This window comes from Lissotriton helveticus, chromosome 7 (assembly GCF_964261635.1).
Source record: "Lissotriton helveticus chromosome 7, aLisHel1.1, whole genome shotgun sequence".
Classification (NCBI taxonomy): Eukaryota; Metazoa; Chordata; class Amphibia; order Caudata; family Salamandridae; genus Lissotriton; species Lissotriton helveticus.
In genome coordinates, this window is record NC_136068.1 from 274,100,634 (window position 1) to 274,121,388 (window position 20,755).

Below are 20,755 nucleotides of genomic sequence, written 5' to 3' on the forward strand. Positions count from 1 at the left end.
AGAGGTTTGAAGGGAAGGAGGGGCCTCTCATCAGAGCCCGGTTAAGCACAATGTGGGTGGTGGCGTTGAGCGTGTGGGGGGGGGAGACCGTGTTGACGCTATGGATGCGGTCGCGCTGGTTCCCGGAGAGCTGCGCGTGGGTTAATCCGCCCTGGCATGTGTTCGCGTCCCTGGAGCCTGTGTCCGCCGGTCGTAGGAAGCGAGTACCCAAGGGCGCCATCTTGGAGTCAGGCACCGTGGGCGCGAAGCAGCGCAGTCAGCAAGGGGGGGCACATCTCTGCCCTTGGGCCCAGGCCCGTCTGATGCGGAGAACGGAGTATAACGGACATAACTAGTCATTACGAGTAACCCGGTTAATTGGGATATGTGCAGCATCTGCTGTTACCACACACATCACAATTATAAGTTCTGAGATAAATATCCACAGCTCAAGACCTGACAATATTTATCCAGTGGATAATGCTTGTTATGTGCAGAAATGTGCAGATTTTGGTGCAGTTAGCAACAAAATCTGCATGTAATGGCCCAAAATTTCTTGATTGTGGGATTTTTCACTGAGGACAAATTCTACCTCACCACAGTCGGATTTTATTCGATACAATCAATATCACTCCAATTACCAGGCCACTTGTCATGAGGGTTATGGGATGTATGAGTGTACGTGTTGTTAGTATTGCGTTGAACCTAGCCAAAAAGGCAGCACAGCACTGTACAGAGTCAAAGGCAAGCAAACAGTCAACAAGTGATTGGAGAGTTAGCTGGTTATTGGATGCTTACTGCATTGTGATGTAGTGTTCTTTAAAGTGGTCTATCGTTCCTAAATCGGAGCAGTGTTGAGGTGGTCGTAATGGACATGGGGATATTGTTCCAGATCCTGGGTCCATAGATGGAAATGGCCTGCTGCCTTGTATTTTTTCTTTAATACACTTCTTACACTTTTTGCTTCTTATTAAGCGCTATATAACTGCAATTACAATTATAAATGCACTCAGTGGCAGAGTTCCCAGTACAATATTTGGGGAAAGTGGAACTTTGCCCAGAATATTCCATTAGCCTTGTTATTCTATTCTAACTCAAGTCCTAAACTTTTTGGGGAAAATTAAAACTCCATAGGTATTTTAAGAAAAGGGGTTCAATACTATATTTTAGCACTGCCAGTAAGTGCTGCTCTGAGGTTCCCGCCGAAGGGAAAAAAATCTTAGAATGTCTGTTGGTACAGAAAGGCATGCGCCTTGCTGCTATGGTGTCTGCTAAGTTGGTTGTAATTTGTTGGGCCCGTTGCAGGTGCTTGATTTGGATCCGGGTCAACAACAGATTCAAGAAAACAGTGGAAACAATATTGGCAACTTATATATGCATTGGAAGGGAATCAACACAGAAACCTGAACGGATTAACCAAATGGATGGTTTCTATTGTCTGTATTTAATTTTGAATTGAAGACACCTAAACAATCAATAACATGGATGATTTCATTCGCAAGGGAAAAGAGCATAGAAATCTGAATATAGAATATGTTGAGGTATTTTGTAGTGGGTTGATTGCAAGACAATCTTCTATGCACTGCATCTTTAAGTTGGGAAGGAAGGAAAAAGACTGGAAAAACGCAATTGTTCAAGAAAAAGCAATCTTTTTTTAAAAGACTGTGATTATGAAAGGAAGGCTTGAGAAATAAGCTTAAACATCACAGGGGAAAACTTGACGGGAGTGACGTGTTCTCTGCAATAAACATATTCAATGTGTATATTAAAAGCTTCTAAAATGTAAGGAGCTCAGTGGTAGCGCTCTTGAGATGTCACTGACCCGCATGTCACACAACAGCTTAGATCTCAGTGTATTCCCTCGTGAGTGAGGTAATAAGGCCATGTGTATAAAATGAGACCGCGATGCTCTCTCCGCTCCCCGCGCCACCGAGGCGCGGTATTAGGATGTCGTACCTTGGCACTTAATCTCTCACCTCAGTCACATTGTCAGTGCAAATAGCGCTGGATTGGCTCTCTGAATTCCTCAATTGAAAGCCTGCAAGTCTCTCTCAACCCAAAATTGTAATATGGCACAGCATGGGGCCGCATGCTGCATTTACCTTTGTTTTTTCTGTACTGCTACTAAAATAGGACAAAATCAGCTGTCATGCTGTACCAGAAGGGAGTATAGAGTGCTAAAGAGATCAAGCTAATCTATGTTTAAATGTTTTCGTGTGTGCGCCTCTCTTGCTGTGGGGCTCTCCTTGGTGTTTGTCAAAGATCTGTGATGCATTAATGGACAGATATATCGTTGTTTCCCAAAATTACATAAATAAAGAACTTTAACTGTTTGATGATAGTAATAGAGTACCTAATAATGTACATGCCTATAATAAAACACAATCCACAAAGTGTTTCTCATTCTGTGGCATCCTTCTTGGTCTGTTTCAGTTTTATTATACAGTGTCTCATTTATGGACGGGTTTGGTGTGTCAATTAGGGATGCAGGTATGAATAGAAGGCACCATTATGATGGCACTTTATGTGTGCACCAGACATCTCCTCTGAGCTCATTCCAGGTCCCATTTAGAAACATATTCATGGACCTAGTCATTGGTAGTTCATGTTCTCCTTGGAGCACCCATTTGTGAACTCCCTTGTGAAGTCTAAGGGGAATAATTTAGCATGTGACCAATGTGGCGCATCTGCCAACAAGTGGCGGGTGCCCTGTCTTCGAAATTTGCAGTTGGCCCATGCCCTTTAAATGCTGTCAAAGATCCTGGTTTCTGCTGGTGGAGACTCAGTCAAATATACAATTGGAAATCTTGGACCCTCTTTATGTCCGGCACAGGGTCGCAGGGCAATGTATACATTAGGTCTGTCCTCTTTACGGCAGTGATTCCAACATACATTTTTCCTGTGTAAGACCACCAGGAAAGGCTTGAGAGACCGGACGATGGATACTCCCAAAGTGTAAGGACATTGAATTTGTGTATTTCAATAACAATTTCTTGCTTAGGGAGTTTGCTATTGAAAAACAAAAAAAGAAATAGCCAAGTGAGCGCACCAAGGGCCAGATGTAGGTAAATTTATTTTACCACCTCTTAAATACCGAATCATACTGATTCGGTATTTAAGAAGTGGTAAAATATAAGTACCGAGATGTAGGTAAATACAGATGTGCATTTACTGATTCGGTAAAATTCGGTATTTACCGATTCGGTAAATACCGACCGGTAAACGCCTATTCATTCCTATGGGCTTTGAAGCCCATAGGAATGATTGGGCATTTACCGGTCGGTAATTACCGAATCGGTAAATACCGAATGTCACAAGGGTGCAGGGGGTGTCACTTTGACACCCTCTAGCACCCCCAAAACGGGTTCAGGTGCCATGTGGCAGGCATACCTGCCCTAAGGGCAGGTCTGCCTGTCATGTGGCACAGGTGTGCATGCACACATGTGCATGCACACCTGAATCGGTATTTTACCATCAAATAGGATTTGATGGTAAAATACCGATTTTTTAATGCTTGTGGGACTCAGAAGTGTCCCACCTACATATCAATTTTCCCGATTCGGTAAAAATACCGACTCGGTATTTTACAGAATCGGTAAATTTACCGATCGGTAAATTTACCGATTCTGTGAAATACAGGGCCCTACATCTCAAATTGCATTTACCGGTCGGTAACGGCCGAATTCGGCCGTTACCGACCGGTAAATGCCTACCTACATCTGGCCCCAAGTATGTTGCCTGCTAGCCAAAGGAATAGTGCCTTCAATGTAGTCGTTGCAGCTACGACTCCACTGAATGCACAAAAATTACCACTAGACAGCCTGGAATCTCTAAGGGCCTAATTACAACTGTGTTGTGGTGCTACTACCGCCACACTGGTGATCTGACTATCGTATTATGACTGCAGTGGTGGGACCGCCACAGGAGCTCTGCAACCTCTGGGGATCCGTGATCCAGCTGTGGTGGTGCAGTGGTCAGAGGAAGTAATATGCTGGCAGTGCCACTGCGGCCGCCGAGCATATTAAGAGTTTACTCACTGTCCTTCTTTCCATGGAGGTGAGCCTGGCATGAAAAGGTTAGCGGTGAGGCAACTAAGTGGGCCCATGCAGGGGCCCCTGTAGCCTCTGTGCATTGAGGTGCAAACAGGGGAGCAAGTGGTGGGGTACCTCCCTGTATTTCTGCATCCCATGTTCCTGCACGGGAAGAAGTGCACAACATGGTGTATTTCTTCCTGTGCAGGAAGGTGCTGCATCGCTCCCACAGCAATGCCTTCCTAAGGCTCTACTTTGAGCCTTAGAAAGGCACCTCCATAGGACCGCCGCAGCACAGACCACCCATAATCTAGCAGGCGGTCCGTCTACAAGTTTGGAAGTCTTGGCCCGCAGGAAGACGGCAAATCTTGTCATTCGGCCCTATGTGATGGGCTGCCTCCACTGACCCGGTGGGCAGGCAGGCCTTCGGACATATGCTAAATGACCCAGTATGTAATCAAATCATTTACAGTCTCATTCTCGGTCAAGTTAAGGCACTCAGTCATTGAGTGGTAGGGGATTTCACGCCAGGGGTCCCCTATGGGGAAAATAATAATTATAATATTGTGTTGAGTGTCATTTAAAAACCCATGGAGGGCGCCTTTTGTTACTTAATCGGGTACCTGATAATGCAGATAGGCACATTACACATGGACTGTGCATTTTTCGCATCTACCCGTTTTCTTGCCATTGAAATAAAAAAGCTCAGGAGGGAGACTGAGATCAAAAGGGACAAAGTAAAAAAATATTTTGTTAAAGTTCTGCACTTGTTTATGTAAGACTTTTTTGTAAATGATTCTGACTATATCCTAGAAAAGGTTTGAAGTCATCATTTAGAAACTTGAAAACATATGCAAAAGTCAGCAATGCATATCTTCATTCAGCAGAAGATAGTGGCTATCAATGTGTGTTTCACGGTGCTAAATATACATTCTAACATTGGTGTACTTTGCTGGACAATATATGTTTTTGAGTCTCCTGAGTTATCTCAGTGAAATGAAACTTTATTCTGCACCTGGTGAGTTTGTGAAACTCTTTGTATGACTAAATCCATCTCATGTTGAGTTACTACTTCCTAAGAATTACGTTTTTCAGTGACTCGTCTTTCTGGCTAGAAGTTATGATATCTTTAAAGATACATGCCCTCTGTGTATGCTGGGTGGGCATTTCTAAGACAGTTTTTTGTAGTCATTCAGCCCGAACTTCCGAGGTGTTAGAGATGTAGGCAGCCTTTAATGTGTGCCAGTGGTTATGAGAGGTGGGCACCAGCAGTGATATTCGGGAAACAGAGTCACTATACTGCATGAAATATATTACATAACAAAAATATTGCAACAAACACAGCGATCTAACCTCCACTTTGCATGGTTGGTATAGATAAGTAGTTGTGTATTTACTGCAAAGTAGTGCTAGGTGATGTAGTGAATGCTTTTTGTTGTTGGTCGATATGGTCGACCTCGATATAGCAACATATGCCATAGTATGGTAGGACAAAAGGCGCAAAGGGAGAATGGGTAGATGAAAAAGGAAACAGAGAAATATTAAGATGACCTGTAAGAATGAGATACAGATACAGGAACTGTAGGGCAGTGTAAGAAAGAGGCATGAATTGGAATCAAGTGTAGGAAGTTTTGGTGTTAAGCAGCCTTGGCATTTAGTCGAGCCGGTGGTGGTCTCTTAGGAAAACCTTTGGGCTCCTTCACTAAGATTATTTTTTACAAATTAAGCACTGCATGTAGTGGCATAGGAAACTGTGTTTGCAGATGTTCCGAAGTCAACCCCCAGCTGTCTAAATGGATTCCTCCATTTCAGTGCATACTCCTACCATCACTGCACAAGTATGACTCCAAGGGACATATTATGCTGAGCTCATAGTCTTGGTCTGAGTCTTTGCACAGTTTTTTTATGTTATGTTATGTTATGTTAATTTACATTTGTAAAGCGCCTATCACCCAGAGGTCTCTAAGCGCTGTACGAATACCGCTGAGGAACCCGTCCTGGCCTGTTCCTGTGAGGTGCCCACTCCTGCGAGCCCCAAGGTGAAGCCAGGCATCCTAGCGTTGTTTGGGCCGGTGTGGAGATTAAGCAAGCTATTGCCCAGAGTTGCAGAGTGGGACCCATGATTAGAGTAGGCACCGAGGCGAGAATTATCAGGTCTGAGGATATTGAGCCCAAGACCCTGCCACGGCGGGAATTGGACCCTGGTCCCGGGCCAGATCTCTGCATCAGGGTCTGCCGCTCTAACCAGTGAGCCACACTTCTCCACGTGCGCACAGCACATATGTATCCCTAAAACAATTAACTTGTGATGTCTTCAGTGCCCGTTGTAACTTGCTGTCACTGTGAGGGAGTGCATGTGCCGCAGATAGGGCTGCATGGAAACACAGAGAAGGCTTGCCTCTCTAGGCCTCGTTATGACCTTTCTAAAATCTGTTCACCTCAACCCCCTTGAAGTTACCTATGCAGGGGGTACAGGTAACTCGAGAGGGGGGAGCAATGTTCAAAGGGGATTTAGAGCACCTCCTTTAGGCTTCCCTGATTATTTCTCAGAATTACTGGAGAAATCCCAAATGTGACATGTGATCCCCTGGTAATTTCTCATTTTTCCTGGTTTTGTTCCGGGTTATTTGACTTGCTTTTGAAAGATGAACTCACCAGGAGGGAACACTGGAATTCTGGTACATTCACACGAATTATCATTCCAATAGGGCTGGTAATATGTGTTATCAGCCACCGTTGCTATTAAAAGGGCGCTCCTTTAAGGCCTCCTGTGCTTGCTTGACAATATGTCTACAGTGCATCTGTTAACTTGCGAAGTTATGAGTAAGTGCAGCTCCGCAGGTAGCGCTCTTTCATTGCTGAATGACACACCGTTTCTGTGCCCACAAGGCTAACCTGAGTACACACCCAGGAGGCAACTATGCATCTCAGATTCAACAAAATCGTAAACGATTTGAACCAATACATCAAAAGAGAACTATTGCAATGCTTTGCACGTGCTGAGAAACACACAATCCTGAATACAAATTCATGGTTGTTGCACTTTTTAGGTCGATCCTGGCCAGCTTATGCCCTGCTGTGAGGCATGCAGTATTGGAGTATGACTTTGATGCCCCGCCCACTCTCCGCCCATATTGTTAATTGGCTGTATCATTGTATTTCGTACACACTGGCTTCTGAGTTGTTATTAGGCTTGTTAGTCTCTCCTTGGTTCTGCCTTGCCTGCAATTTGCTACCTCCCATAACGACTGGACCTTTTACTTGACTTGTTACATAGTCTGCTTTATCTTGCCTGTGAGCACTATTTTATTTAATGATTTGCCCCTATTCCAGCGATTGGGTTGCAGCATGCTGTCCGCTTTTATTTACTTACTAATGGTGGTCCCCTTTAACTGTAGTTTTAGTATCGCGGTCCGCATTAAGTATAGCAGGTGCACTTACTTATTTATTTATTTTTGTTTACTAGCGCCCATGAGGCGCTTTCACAATCATGGAGGCCGCGCCCCTTTCTTTAGACAAGCCGCGTCTAAAGAAGGGTGCGCGGCCGCTATTAAAGTGAAAGCACAGCACGGGTGCTTTTACAAAAAAAATATCTTTTTGTCAACTTGACAAACAGATGCTTTTTTTGTCAAAGCGCCCCATGCAGGGGTTTCACTTTAATGTCGGCCACACCCCTTTGGGCACGACCTCCATGAATGTGAAAGCGCCGCATGGGCGCTAGTAAACAAAAAAATATTCCCAATGCAATAGGTCTCGCCTTTGCGAGAGTTGCATTGCCAACAGCTTTAACTCTTGTAATTGCGAGACCTATTGCATTGCAAGTGCTTGTTTTTATCTGGCAGAGATGTTGAAGGCAATGATTGTCATTGTGTCCATCACCACCATTCATTAGCAGCAGGCTAGATATGAAATCGAAAGCATGGCTGGATACAATGCTTCAAATTGGTACATTTGCTACTGCACAAAAATGGGGTCTGTGAATAGGAAAATATGTCAAGGCCTTTGATAAAGGCACACGGGAAGTGAACGTGGCCTATTCAAGCCGCCCCAGTGAAGCTGCCAACATTTGAATAATTCGGCTCCATCAAATGAGAGCTGAGCACCCCCGCCATAAGCCCAAATCAGCCATTTCTTCTGTCTGCCAGACAGCGCTGGGTGATGGAGACCTGTAATAACTGGCGCGAGCTCCCCTGTAGAGAGCCGCTCCACGCGCTGACCATTAAGTAGGCCCGTCCCGGGCAACCACTGCGGTAAAGATTTCTCCTAATTTCAGGGTCAGACACAAGGAGAGAAAATGTCTGTCCTGCTTATCAAATCCAAGATTTCGAAAAGTGCTGCAATTAGTCTAGTGTGATCCTTAACCCAGCCAGCTGTGCTGGGCAGAAGGCCACTTTATCTCAAGTGCGGCAGGCTGAGATACGTGTTCCCTACAGGGATCCGTACACCACCCTGGGGACGGATCCGCGTTAAATACGGATCACTGGCTTTAGTCTGGCTGCAATGCACTGTGGGAATTCAACGCTGAACACAAAATGTATCCAGCAGCACACAGGATCCATGTATGTAGAAGAAGCCATAGCAGACATAATCGAAAACAACAGGAGGACCCCCAGATTACAGGGAATCCTAAATATTCTCGGCAGAACTTCGGGTCACGGACACGGGTTCAAAGTGAGAAGGGGGAAACCGACTGATGTACAGCAGCCCATCCAGTATTCCGAGGCATATGCACATTTAATTAACTGTACTATAGAAATCTAAAATATGAGTATTTCGTGTTCCCTGCGCTGATTTACACATTTCGTACATTGGGTCTAGCTGATATTGTTGAATCAAATTCTGATTATTTGCAATATGTAGGTCTGTTTTGCAGTTGAAAACGCGTGCCAAAGCATCTTGAGATTCCAGTCTTCTAATATAGAAATTGAATCGAGCTGCTCAGATAACAATCGTCCGTTCATCACATTGTCGTGTGTACCCAGGTTCTGAGGAGTACAAGGGACCCCATAAATATATAAATATTTTTTTAAATTACTCAAACAGCATAAAATCTCATGTTCTGCTGTAGTCTGAGGTGTTTATGATCTAAGCACATTCCCTTTGTTCTGTTGTAAAAATGGGCTAAAAGGCATGTTTTACTCCCAGGGGCACGTAAGTACAGGAAAAGCTTTGGTGGAAGTTTAATGGATTATTTTACATCTGTAAAGCAGACTCAATCACCCCACTGCTTGCCGTATTCAATACTTTGCCTCATATTTTAACTCTATATAGTGGCCAATCCCTGATTCCTACTTTTTCCTAGCATCACCAAAGCCAACAGTGCAGGTTTTAATGAGATAAACAGCATTAGTGTTTGCTACCCATGTAAATAGCATTTGCGAATGCCTTTCATTACATGTCTTGGCACACTAAAGTTAGACATAATGGTTGTAGCAGGGCTTGTTTGAAACTACTTTGAAAGCTGCTTGTTCGAAACTACTTTGAAAGCTGAATTGTCCTGTGAAAAAGTCAAAAGTGTACCTACTGGCCAGCACCTCTAAAAGTCTTGTAAAAATCTTGTAGGGCTGGGGCAGTGTCAGTAACAAGGCAGGGGCGGTTCTAGGCTCATGGCGGCCCTGGGCAGTGAGCATTGGTAGGGGGCCCGGAAGAGGTGGTCCAGGCGGGGCGGAGCCCCCCGGACGGGGGGCAGGGTGTTTGGAAGTGGAACAGAGCAGGAGGCCGCCAAATCTCTGCCAGGGGCCGCCACGCAAATATGTATCCATCCTCAGAGGATTATTATATATATATATTGGCGTGGTGGCCCCTGGGGTTTGGTGGCCCTGTGCAGGTGCACAGCTTGCACAGGCCTAAGGCCGCCCCTGAACAAGTTATATAGTGTGGGTGATATATGGCTATCTCTACTCAGCCCTAAAGGCCTTCTAAAGCCACCAGTATGTTATGAATTCTCCACCACTTTCATCATAGGCCCAAACTCCACTACTTTTAGACGAATTAATTCCTAATAGTGAGTCTGTTGAAATAAATATATATATATATATATTACTTTTCACCGAACACAGGAACATGGGAAGGTGTTGTTATCAAGTAATAATGCAAAGTATACTCTGTTTTGCTCAGTTTGTGTTTTTATTGGAGTCATTTTGTTGGCTAATGTCCATTGTAAGAGGAACAGTTCCTGGACATGCTGTATTCCTAAGGCAAGCGAGCCCCCCTCAGAGGTGGTATCCGCGCTCTGGCGGCTGCTTTTTAATTAAGGCTCCGTATTGTATCTCGTCAATGTACATTATTGGGAGAATGAATGTCAATGCCACTGCTTTTTCTTCCCCTCCTTTATCTTTGTCAATGATTCAAAGACATGATTTATGGTTAGCGCCCGTCTTTCAGGATCATCCATCAAGCGCTGGTTTCACTGCAGGGCTCGGTGTTGTAAATCATGCAGAAGGCTTGTCACTCATTTACTTTTAACCCTTGCTGGGTGCCCGCCGCTCCCATGGAGAGCAGGATTGTTGCAATCAATGGGATTCGCCCAAGTGCGGCACTGATGCCCTGTTCAGGGATGGTTTAGTTCATATCATACGCATGAGCCGTGAGGTCACATTGCTGAGACAGCAGTCCTAGGATCCGATTGGATGAGTGATAGTCCCAGGTGGCGCGAACAGATTGTGCAGTGGCGGTGAGACTTTTGTTGTTAGCGCAGGTGACGGGGCTCTGCTGTCTAAGGTGCACTTACGCGACATCTGTGCAAAGCTTGGGCTCACAGGATCACATTTTGACAAGGCTGGCTGAGCCTTTTATAAAAGGATAGCAGATAAAGAGGGATTTGCTATGGGGTAATAATTAACATGGGTCTAGTTAGAAAAGCATGTGTACAACTAAACAAGGAGTAGCTGAGTTCTGAAGGTACTCAATTGACACAGGTTTATATAAATATATATATGTATAAATATATATATATATATATATATATATATATACACACACACACTCAGTCCTAAAAGCCTCCTACACATACATATTACTTTCTGGTGTTCGACAGTGGTGTTCGACAGTAGGTAGTTATAGCTAGGACTATGTTTCAATAGGAAAAGCATTTTCGACTAGCCTATAACATTTGCACCGGTTGATAAATGTTCACGAAAAAAGTAACAAGTTAGGTCTTGCTGTGCATGGAAAGTTTCGCGATGATCTGTCAAGCGGGTGCTGAGAAAAAGGGGTGTCAATAAAGTGTGGTTTCCCATGTTAATTCCCATAGGACCTTTAGACACGCCTGCAGCCCGAACTGCTGGACAGAATTACACCAAATTCGACAGAATGGTAGCTTTGGTTATGCAGATTGTGCTTTTTGTTATTTGGTATAAATCTGTTCATTAGTTGTTGAGAAATGTAAGAAAATACAGTTAGTGATATATGTGGCTGCGACACCGTCGCGAAAAATAACAAGCTTGTGCAGGGAAATGCAGAGCTCTGATAGGCTGCCAACACTTCAGCCTGGAAGTGTTGGCAGCTATCCTGGGACTCAGCTTTAGCCGAGTCCCCCAAATATATGTAACAAAAAAAGAAAAGGGGTCAGGGTAGGAATGCCCTGCCCCCATAAAGTTGGTCCTGGGTCCCAAAAGGACCCCGACAAGCCAAAAAAGCATTAAAAAAAAAACAACTACTGCTAAATCGCGATATTTGCGAAGTCCCTGTTAGAAAAAAACCCAAAAACAAGTGTGCGCTCTCCAGCTTGTTTTTAGTTAACATCTGGGTGGGCCAGGTCCCGGGGACATGCCAGTGAAATAGGAGGGGGGCAAACAGCTACCCCTTCCTAGGGCTGCCGAAAGCCCTGGAGAACACCACCTACCCGGGGCACTGGTTTGTATGAATGCCCAGACAGCACACTCCGCCCCCCGGGGACTGCCACCTCCATGGGACAAATGTTTATAAACAAGTACTGGGGAGTCCATGCACCTACCCACCGCCTCCCCGGGCACATCATACTAAAAGAATGCAGAAGCCCATGGGGTTCACTCAACCCCGGGGACAGCCACCTCCCTGGGGCTAAAAATCAAATTAATGCAGGGTGACCTGTACATCCTCACCTGCAGTCCTGGGGACCTCCACCTCCCAGGGGCTAATCATAAAATGAGTGTGGAGGGGCCCGCGAGGCCCCGCACTGCACCTGTGACCACCACCTCCCCAGGGCAAACTTGTATGATGGAGGGGTTTCTCACAGCCCCCCTCGTTCAGCAATTTATGGCTCTGGGGACGGCACCCCCCTCTGCCTTTGCCAGTCCTGCTACTTCTCAAGGTGCCCACCCTCGTAAGGTAGCTGTTTGCTTTTGCTTGGTGGGAGATAACAGCTTCCACGAAGCAGAAGCAAAACATAACTCCACCCTTCTGCAAACTGGAGCTGTAACACAGCTTTGACTTGCAGAAAGCAGAGTTCTCATCTGCTTCCCTGTTCCCAAATATGGGTGCAGGGAAAAAGATTACAAAATTTGCTCTTGCATAAGTTATAATTAGCTCAGGTAATTATCACTGCTTAACTTTTAAAGTTTTGTACGAGTGAAATCTGAGCCTTACTATAATGTCCCTGTAACTTTTGTTTTTTTCAGTGAATATATATATATATATATATATATATATATATCTGTGTGCTTCATTATTTCACGATGCATCATTTACAATATTAGCTGCCGATTTAGGACCTTGAACAAAAGACACGTGTATTTATCGGTATGAGCACATGTTCAAGGAAAATAATAGGCAATTCACTCACAGAATAGATTTTTTTATTCCAGCTAAAAAGATAGCTTGCTCCAAAATCCATGTCTAGTATAAATGTCATTAAAAAAAATGCTGTGGAACCCGGCGTCTATTATTGTAGCCCACTGTCAAAGTAGTTATCAGTTGTTAAATGCCCTCACCACAAGTTATAGGCGGGAGCTACAACAGATTGCCCCTGAAGGGAGAGAAATGGAAGGCTTTTGCCGACCACATTGGGTTTGGCAGCGGGGCAAGCATGCTATTCGATTCGAACATTCCACCAATTGAGGACATCTCTTCTAAGTGACACAGGGAGAGCCAGAAACCTATACATGGAACTATATGAATGAACGCTTATGAATCATTATTCATCCTTTGCCACACATTTTTATTCAGAGAAGTCCCTACATTGTCTTCTATTTCATGCCTATAACTCTGACTGTGCAGTCAGGTTTGGGAAGTGAGGTTAAGGGATAGCACTTTTAAGCTTCATTAGTACATTGGAATGTTGGTAACTCCACTGAAGACTTGTTAACAAAGGGCCAATAATGTTGGTTACAGACCTGTTCCAACATTACAGTGCTTATCTTTGTGTTCCTCTCTAATTTAAAACAATTTGCTCTCAGCAGGTGGAATTTTCTAATAGCATTATAGCCCTTCCATCTCGAGTTATATCAGCTGTAGAAGGCCCTCTCCCTCATTATAGGTCCCCTCTTGAGGTGAGGGCCTTGTCCCGTTGTTTTAGGGCCTTTAACAACTGCTGGGCACTTTTGTGGAGCCTACAGGGCTATACTGAAAGACGAGAATTCTGGTATTAACATGCCATTCGAAATGCATAATAAGCAGAAATGTTGTGATCCCCTCAAAACTGTTTGAATGATGTCAGTTGACATGTTCATAGGTAGGTCAAGGATGAAGTTAATTATTCATTTTTGTAAGAAATAACTGACTTTGTACACTTTTAGGTCTTTTCACTTTCTTACGTTTTATGAACTGACCGCCATCATTTCAATGTTTTCCGGAATAAGTACATCCGTTTATGAAGTCATCCATACATGCGTTTAAAAAATAAAAACAAACAATAAACACACAATATTAGAACATTGGAATGTTGTTAGCTCCATTGAAAACAATGGATGCCCCAGGCTTATAATGGCTGGTATAAGCCTGGAGCTCCAACATTCCAATGTTTCTTTGTTCACAGCTCTGGCTGTGAACAAAGGCTTCAAGGAGCCTGAGGGGATTCCAATCCCCTTATGCTCCCTTAAGGCTTTGTTCTTTTTTGTTAGAACATTCTGCCCTCTAGTGGCAGAATGTTCTAATAGCCCTATAGCCCTTCATAGCTGGGCTATACTGGCTATTAAAGTCCCTCTCCCTTGTTAAAGGCCCTCGCCTTCGGCTCAGGCCTTTAACGCTGGAGAGGGCCTTTAATAGCCGGTATAGCCCTCTACGGCGGGCTATAAGGCTATATTAGCATTTGGTGCAGCCATGAACGTGTCAACAGCTAATGTAATCAGAGCCTAGTGATAATGTTTCAGTCTGCATCTGAATGATCTCCCTGAAGATTTCATGGACACATCACTACACGTGGTAGTATAAATGTTTGAGAGATGTTGACTTAGAGCTGTGAAACCAGGTTACAATCCTGGCAGTGTTTTAACCTCATGTGACTTTCTGCGAATCGCCTAACCTCCCCATGCATAAAAAGTAACTACACTGTTTAACGTAGTATAGTTCTGTAGCGCACTTGGGCAAAGTTCAAGCTATATAATGCTTAATTTTTTTTAAATGGAAAACGAAAAATTGTCAGACTACATCCCAACATGTTAGATGACTCATTCTTCTAAAGCAGGGTTTCTCCTACCATGCAGGGGAGCTATGGTGCAGCTCTTTTGAAAGCCCCGAAATGCTACACATCATTGGCTGCAATAGCTAAAGTGAACTCTAACATTACTTGATTATGTTCAGAAAACTTTTTACAATCAAATGACATCTGTCTAATCAATCAAAGGCAAACGCCAATCAACCACTGAGCTCAGACTTATGAGTCAAATACATATTGATAATCAATAGGAAGTAACAATTTAACTGGTGAAAGGCACTAAAGGACAGCAACTGAATCATACAATACAATCTTTCATCTTGGGTTACTTGGATCATGCCTTGTGGGTGATGTGCATAAGATCAAATAGGTATGCAGAGGCAGTAGTGCACTGTGCAGGAGTCTGTGATCTGTTTATCAGAGCTTGACCTACATTTAGAAATGGTGAAGTGCCGCTGGCACACCAAAGGCAGAAATTGAAGTTTTTTTAAAGAATTGATGAAAATGATCCATTTTCTGCTTATATTTGATTTTTTTTTTACTTTGTACACTGTAAACTACATAATTCATTTGTTTATATGTACCCAGTAGAAGCAACCGTGTTGCATTAAAGGTGAAAATAGTTGGGCTGCACGTGCTCTCGAATCTTCAGATTTTCAAGCCTTGAGCTCTGTGTTACATTATCCATAATCTTCAATGTTGAGCAGATAGGTAAGGAATAGGCATCACAAATACTGTCAGGACATTTATTTGTTGCTAACATTTAATGCAGAACAAAAGCCAATTATCCAGCTTCTAGGCGTAGTGTACAGTTTTAATAGGAAAACATCATTTTTTAATGTAAGGAAGTTAAAACATTCTCAGTTTGTCAAAGTAAAATACAAGTATGGGAGGAATTTCTGCTAAAGTGAATGGAGGACACCGTTGTGAATGAGGTGGAGGTGGGAGATGTGGGAGAGATAATACCACGTCATAGGCATCTCTCTTCACATATGATCAGAAGACAGCATATATATTTCATAATTTGCCGATTAGGTGGACTTTTACTTTTAGTCTACTGTCAAACTCCTTAGACTTCAGGGTCCTCCGTTGGATTGTTGTCTATTTTTCTGTTAGTAATCCCACCATGTGGCCCATTAGATGCTCGCTGTAGGCCTTTTGGAATTGGGCAATAGGGCTGTTTAGTAATTCCCATTTGTTTTAGCTCATTCTGTGCATTTTATTTAATACTGTATCTTTATTCACAAAGCAATACCCATTTCTCTTTAGGGATCTCGCATAAACTTTGAGAGTCTGGAGCATGCTTATTTCTAGCACACGTATGTTTTGTTGATATATGTTATATGCGTTGGCTAACTGCTCTCTGGATTGCTCACTTTGAATAGTATCTTGTGCAGAATTTGTATAATGCTTCCTACCTCTGACCAGGCTTCGAAGAGCTCCATTCACATTGGGTTCCAGGGCAGTATTTCAGAGTGCATGATTGACTGGGTGAACATTGTACTGAGGTATTGAATGAGATGCACTGGGGTCAGAGTCATGCTTTGAGCGTGGTTAAATAAACTAGCTGCCCATAAGCTGGATTTGTTGCAGAATAGTTAAAGAGTATATACAGTCTAGCATGTGAATACCTGCCACATATATATATAGCCGCCTTGTAAATAAATGGTTGGTGTGTAACTACCCACGGTGTCGGCGCCTGCTTCTGTGCGTGGGAGCGGGACTGGTAACTATACATATATATAAATATATATATATGCCACACGCTCTCCTCCTTCGGCGTCAATCTGAGGAAACAGCCACACTAACTCTGTAATGATTTCGCAGGTATTTTATTAGCAAATGAAACAGACCCGTTTCGATCTTGCAGTCATTATCACATAACCCATTTCTCAGTATGTCACTTACTTATATACGTCAAATTGACGCATTTCATAAACATAAACAAAGTACTTCACATTCAGTGATTTTCCTCAGTTCAATTGATCACAACCTTATCAACATTGGCAAAGTGAACAATGTAATATTTTCTGCAAATTATATATTCAACCAATGTTAATTGACAATAATCTTAATGTATAATTCACAATTGATTTGATTGATAAATAAATAGATGTCAGCATTGGTAACTAGTTAGTTGCACTGTGAAAACATTTTGATTTTCATCACAAATAAATGCAGTACTTTCGGGTATAGTACCCAGTAAAGATTCATGCATCTTTAATCACGCAACTTCTGTATAGTTGTATATTAAAAAAAATATTATTCAAACATGTTTAATTTACATTATATTACTGTTATGTGTTAAAGTATTTAAGATTTACTATTATTAACTATATATATCAAAAAAACTATTTTGGGGTATATTTTTTCAATATCAGTGTTAAATAATTTTTGGGGGATATTTTAATGCTTACATTTATATGTATAGGAAATCTATATTTTTGTGATGAATATTTTGGACACAATATTTCTGTAGCACGCTATTTATGGTTTCGATATTATGTCAGTGTACCGTATGGTATAGTATGGCTATTTATACACTTAGTAACCCTCATGAGGCTCTGAAGCATTCTGTTGATGGGCACCATACTACTTAATGGGCACATACTGTTAGTGATCTTTCAAGAATAAGGTTTGTAGTTAATCATACAGTTTTCATTCTGTGCCTTGCAATTTGATATTTAATAGTGCCCATTAAGTAGTATGGTGCCCATCGACAGAATGCTTCAGTGCCTCATGAGGGGTACTAAGTGTATAAATATCCATACTATACCATACCCCTTGAGGGAAATATAGGTAAGGGAAAAGTATAGTCTGGATAGTTCCTAAACTGTAAATCTCTCTTTTTTTCATTCATGACTTTAAGCCTTTCATATGTGACAGATTATGGAACTGAGCCACTCAGACATGGCATGATTTGAACAGCATCATGCAATTTGATTAACTCTGCGAGATACAATCAGAATTGAGGTTCTGTAGCTCAATAAGAATTGAGGTTCACTAGTTCAATAGTCAACACATAAACGGCTCGGTCACTAGTGGGTACTGCTCAGTTGTAAGCATCAGCGGCACAGCTATGACTTTATGCAGTTCATATAGGCTGAGAAGCTGTGCCTATGGATTTCTGACATGACGTGGCAGTTGGTCTTACTGCACAGAGTAGAACAGGATTGAACCAAACTCTGCAAGGGTAGAAAGACTCCATTGCCCTCTTCCTTTTTGCAACCTACTCAAGATCCCACCATACAGGCAGAAAAGTAATTTCATGGTACTAACACTGTGGAGCAATACTTAATACTTGCATGGCACAGGAATGTGCCTGCCTACAACAGGCTCGGAAATTATAGAACTGGAAAGAAATTGGCCATGTCCTCCATGTAATAGCATAAACAATCTGAAAATGCCCATGTCACAATAAATCTTGTGGTTACCCTACAGGAATCCCAAATATTTGGAACAACTTATTGTGGCATGCTTCATCAAAAGTGATACCAGACCTTGGTAGGTAGATACCGCCATGGAGGACTCAACCATTGTTGCAAGTTCTTAAATAAGTAAATTCGGGATTATCGCAGGGATCCATTGCAAGTTCTTAAATAAGTAAATTCGGGATTATCGCAGGGATCCAGATATGAGTTAAACATACCTTCGGGTACACCTAGCAATTATCCTTTATTGTTGGGTACCAAATATATGATCAAAATGTCATCAGTTCCAGGCATTGGATTAGGTACACTGACTCACCCACCAGTATAAATATGCCAACAAGTTTCGACAGTTCGAGAATCCCTGTCTGGGGTTCCGGCTTTCGTCAGGGCACGTATAGTACTACACTTTTGTACCTTGCAAATATAATGAGGGCTAATGCTCTCACCTTCCTGGGTCTCTTCTTTAAGAGCTGAACCCTAAATTGAGGGTGGTTCAGGTTTCTACTGGTCTGATCAGGAAGCAGTGGCGTAACGATAATTGAGGGGGCCCCCCTGCCAGGTACGTGGAGGGGCCCCTTCCGGCCTCTATTAGGAGCTCTCAGGCCGAAGTGCAGCGGTGAGGGGTGGCCCCTTGAGCTTGAGGGCCTCCCCGCACTGCGGGGGATGCGTGGGCCTGTGTTACGACTCCACTGTAGTCACATATTTATCAATGGGATGTGCCTGTATGCACACCTATGCTGTTCTCTGTCTGCCGGACCCCAAACTGCATTATGCCTCATTATAACTGAACGGTAAGGAATTTTTAACTCTTATCTGAATCCCTGCGATAATCCAGTATTTACTTGCAAGAACTCCCAACAATGGTTGAGTCTGCCATGTTTGTATCTACCTACCGAGGTGTGGTAAATTGCCTTTGATGAAGCATGCCACGATAAGTTGTGGGTGAGTGAGGTGATTTTTCGAAACCACGTGATTACATGCACCTGCTTCTTCTAATTAATGCATTCACAGTACCATTACTTCAACTCTGAAGGCACGCCTGCTCTAAATTACCCTCTCTTCATCCTCAAATTCATAGTATTCTGTATGTTTTTATTAGAACATTGGAATGTTGGAAGCTCCATTGAAAACAATGGCGTGCTCCGGGCTTATAATGGCTGGTATAAGCCTGAAGCTCCAGCATTCCAATGTTTCTTTGTTCACAGCTCTGGCTGTGAACAAAGGCTTCAAGGAGCCTGAGGGGACTCCAATCCCCTTATGCTCCCTTAAGGCTTTGTTCTTTTTTGTTAGAACATTCTACCCTCTAGTGGCAGAATGTTCTAATACCCTTATAGCCCTTCGTAGCTGGGCTATACCGGCTATTAAAGTCCCTCTCCCTTGTTAAAGGCCCGAGCCGAAGGAGAGGGCCTTTAATAGCCGGTATAGCCCTCTACGGCGGGTTATAAGGCTATAATAAAGGCCCGCTCATCATATGTGCACCTTAGAGCTAATCTGCGCATGCACAGCTCAGCTGTAAACCCACCCACGCGTTTGATTGCATTGCATATTTTGGTACAAGTGGCGACTTAAGTTCTGATCAATGAATAAACCTTAGTGTTGTTGGATGTGAATGGTATTTAACACGTCTCTGGGGCACCTTTTTCTTCGAAATCAACTCAAGATGGTGCTCAGGAGCCGGAGATCACGTGTTTTTGCTGTTGCAACAAATCACACGACATGCCACCGAAACAAATTGCACCAACGAGACTACTGAATCACTATTTTCCTTTGCATGAACCCACCGGTGTTCTCCAGAAACTAATAATCCAACTGCACTTCGTGATTTATAGGACAGAAAGACTTGGTCGCCTTCACCCCTTCCTCTCCTAGCGGTAATATGTGGCTACCAGGGTATCGAGGAAAAGCACAACTCTCTTTCTCGTCTTTAATGGATTTGGACAAAGTGATTTATGTTTTTTTCCTCTGACTTGCTGAGGTTCCCGCCTGCTGCTTCGGCGGAAGAAGATGGCAATATTTTCTGTTCAAATCTGTAAAACATTATAGAGAGCTTTCCCAGGCTAAGATATCTGGTGGACCCACAGTAATAGTTTCAAGTAAATATTTCTAAAGTGTCCCTCTAGAATCTCAATGAGTGGCATTGCAGTGTGTTCTAAAAATGATGAGGGGCTTGCTGTCAAAGATGGACTTGGGTGTGTGAAATGAGACTAACATAACATTCCAAGGGCCACATTAGTATATTTCTTCGTTGAGATATGCCTTATTTTCTTTTTTGTCAACTATAAATCACTTGATATTTTGTGTGTGTGCATAGAATTTTTTCTTAAAAGATGAAAGTTTGCAGCCAAGAAATACATGCTGAGATATATGTCATTTCAAACCGAGGGTGGCTTCCAAATTTGTTGAGAATAACTTAAAGGTATACAGATAAATATTACATACATATTAGGTAACAGTGTATCATGCACCTACATTATTATATACATTTACAAACTTCACCAGAACCACAAAAGGACATTATTGGATAAATCTTGGTTCGCTGCCACCTGCCAAAACAAAAAAAGCACTATGACCCATTTCACAGCACTTTTTTACAAACTTTTTTAGTTGTGGCACTTTAAAACATTGACAAAGTCAAATAGGTTTTACATACCTAACAGCTATTTGTCGTTGTCAATGTTTTATCAGCTATGTTGCTGCTGTGCAAAATAGCTGATCGTAAAGAAAAAAATTCTACAATGCGGCTA

The 20,755-nt window shown here is 42.8% G+C and overlaps 1 protein-coding gene across 1 annotated transcript in view; it reads left to right on the plus strand.

The window, feature by feature from the left end:
• TSHZ2 (teashirt zinc finger homeobox 2) overlaps positions 1-20,755 on the plus strand; it is a 334,294-nt gene that overhangs the window by 273,160 nt on the left and 40,379 nt on the right. The gene's annotated exons all lie outside the window — the stretch shown is intronic.